We start from the raw sequence: 3593 nt of genomic DNA, 5'->3' as shown, positions 1-3593 counted from the left end.
CTGCTGCCGACAACTAAGCAACAACATTACAACAAAAAAGACATGCCATCCACATCAGTCAAGCTGACAATAATATAGCAATAATGTATTCAGGAGGTGTCCGGTTTGGGTCAGGACTAAAAATTTAGGAATATTGTTTGAGTTGGTCAAAATATATTATATATTAATATATTATAATAATATATTATATATGATATATTATAAGATATTTTGAAGTCAAGGATAGATGCAAATGGGCCATACAAGAAAATGACCACACAAGCTCAACAGTGTTGAGATCAGGTTTACACAAAAATATGCAACCCAATCCACACTATGGTACAGTATAAAAATATAATAGACTGGGTGACAGGGTTTCATTTACTGACCATCCATTGCAAATACTCTCATAATTTCCAAAACATTTTACAGATCTTTTTCACAGCAAAACTTTTTCACTTGTCATAGTAGGAAAAGTATTGCACTTCTCCACACTAAAGACTCAAAAGACTTATATCCTTATATCCTAAGTTTGACCAACTCAAACCATATTACAAAATTTTCAGTCTTGACCCAAACCATACAAGTGTTAAAGGTGTGAAGTGCAATGAAGTGCTTAATTTGATCAGCCATATCACTGTACATATCTCTGGTTGGCCTCTAGTGGCTGCATAAATGGTGGAAAGCTCTAAAACGTGCCTACAAATTGGTAAAATCAAGTGCCCGTTCACCCCCAAACACTCTCATCCAGGTCTAGGGCACCAGGCACCACAGGACCCCACGCTATGTATCCAAAAATCCCAAGCAAAGATCCTCAGTTCAATGGTGACAAAATAGTGGCCCTTGCACACTCCACACTCCAACTATTTAAAAACCGGTTGGAACTCTTCTGCAGCAGTAGATGGGTGGATGTAATCTGTCCAACTTTAAAGTTATATTATGTTAAAAATCGTTTTGGATTTATTCACAAAATGACAGCCTAGAAGGAGCTGTTACTGCATCTTGCCAGTGACAGACGCTCAACCTAAACCTGCATTACACAGGAGAAGATAGTTGTATAGTTTGTTTTAACTGTCTGTGGCTAAAATGTTTTGTTGAATAAGAAAATGTTAAATCTTTGTATTTTTGCTGTGTCTTTCGGCTTACCCTCAGCATCATCAACAGACTCTATGTCTCTACTACCAGACCCAACCCCTAACCAATCTCTCTGGTCTAGCCTTTCCTTCATACTTCTGCTACTTTATCCCATTCATTAAAGCACTGCATGTGTTCCGGCCCTCTATAACATGTCTTCTCATTAAATATCCCCCTGCCAAGATCTGCTCCACCCTCCATTCACATAGCCTGAGTGTACATCAAAATATCTATTAATAACTCATGTTCTTCACATGTCTGTTTGGCTACGTCCCTGCTAGTTGAATACATTTTAGTTTACATTTCTCTAGAAATGTAAACTAAAAAAAAAAAGCCTCTACTACTTTTAGTAGTAGAGTCCTAGAATGTCCTAAACTGTTGAGATGGCCACCAGCTTATGGGCAGTGTACTTAGAGAAGCTTTATTGCTGTAGGCTATATACTGTTGTGTGTATCTGCTGGAAGATTATGGGTGAAAGGGTCGCTGATAGCTGCCATCACTGGAATACAGTGTACTGCCTGAGCCACAAAAGTGTAATAGCGTTTAATGCTTTTCGAGCAGTGGACTCCAATTCATTTCTGTCCTGATAAGACCTGTAGGAACCTGGTCATATCTGGTAATTGCTTCTTCACTTCAAACCCAGTCTTTTCAGCAGGAAGCTATTGTTTTCTGGGACATATGGTTTAGATGCTTGAGTGTTTATGTTCTGAAAAAGAACGTGTCGAGTCGGAAGTGCAGCACACTGCTGCACTTCCATATGTGGTCTTCTTCCCTGCTCAAAAGTTTTCAGGAGTTGTTCGTTGTGATGCTGTTCAAACTTGGACATAATGATAGGGATGTACAATATTTTCTGCACAGCTAGCACGTAGAAGTGCAATAGGCCAATAAGAACACTGTAACAAAATTGATAAATGAATTAAACAAAACAACATAAACAAAGTATGTGTAGCATTTCAGTCAATATTCATGCAACAAATCAGGTTTCTTTGTAAACTTGATCATTTTCACTGCTCTTGATTTCAGACTCGCTAATCCAATCCAGTGCAGATCTGGAAAAACAATGTTACATTTTCATTTATATAACAGTAATTATTTAACTGTAGAAGTCATATTGATATTGCTAGAAGAATAGTATAGAATACTAGTTACTACTACTAAGAGTTCTAAAGATCAATTCCAAACTTTCCCAAATTTAATTCCCCAAGTCAGTAGTGATACAAATACTGACGTTCGTTTTAATTTGACATACGTGGCCAAATGTTACAAAGCACCACTTTTCTTCATAGAGCTTTATAATCTCTACAGTTTTAGACATCTGTGTAACATCTCCTGTCATTGATCCTCAAATTGTATAAGGACATTTTTTAGTCTGCATGGTTTTCTCTATTTCTTTTAAAAATCACTGATTCAAGCATATACTGTATATCAGAACTTTCAGAAAGACAGGAGGGAACTTAACCTGAAACTGAACCTGAACCTTGCCTTTGCCCTATCCCCTGGATTTGTAAATCTGCTTATATCTCTGGCTCTGACCCTGATCTGACTCTGCTCTTTGGATTGTGAACTGTGGGTTCTGATCACTGTGTACCCTGGCTTTACTGTTGACTCTGTACTCTGGTTGCCTTCTTGGACTTTGCTTTTTGATATCGACCTGTTTTTGTACCTTCCATGGGTTTTGTACATGCCAGAATGAATGCTGATGATGATGGTATTGTCATTGTGCCCTTTTGGATCTGTCTTGCATCTGGGCTCTGTTGGGACCAGAAGTGTAGGTTCTGAACATAGCTAGAAACCTAGCCACTTTTTTAAAATGCTGTGGTTCACAAATGAGAACCAGACGAGTTCTCTGTAATTTAGAAAGCCCCTACAGAGACAACTAATGTAATAACACTGTTAATTAGGACTTAGGATCTTTTTAAATCAAAATCTCAACATGTTATAATGAATGTTCAGTTTGACATCCAATTAAAGTGGATTAAATGAGCTGAATAAACTACTAACATCTTGACAACCTGATCATCTGCCTATTTGTGTTTTCACCATCACACTTACACTTCATGTAAGTGTGATGTTTTCCCAGATCAGCAACACATAGTACAAAGGATCCTTAAGGCAAAGGACACTGTAGAAGTGGTGCAATAATGTATGTCTCGTTCTGCTATTTAGAGCTTCATGTATTTCAAACTTTTATAAACCCAATAAGCAATCATCTTTGACGAGCTCCAAGAGAACATTTTTTCTCAATCTTCTCTCATAGAGAGAACTTAAATTCAGACTGCAAGACTGAGCTGCTCTTTATTCCTATATACAGCCTTATGCACTTATGATCATCTTTCTGGATCTTTCGAGAAAGAATGAGGTTGGAGATTTCACCTGTCTAGAGGTATGTTACAGGCTTTAGACCCATGTAGGAAAGTTGGTGACACATATCTTATTGCTGCTGACACTGACTGAAGAAATCACTGTGGTTTCTTTCAGCT

The sequence above is a fragment of the Anabas testudineus genome, chromosome 4 (assembly GCF_900324465.2).
Source record: "Anabas testudineus chromosome 4, fAnaTes1.2, whole genome shotgun sequence".
NCBI classification, from domain to species: Eukaryota; Metazoa; Chordata; class Actinopteri; order Anabantiformes; family Anabantidae; genus Anabas; species Anabas testudineus.
Note: the sequence above shows the minus strand (reverse complement) of the source record.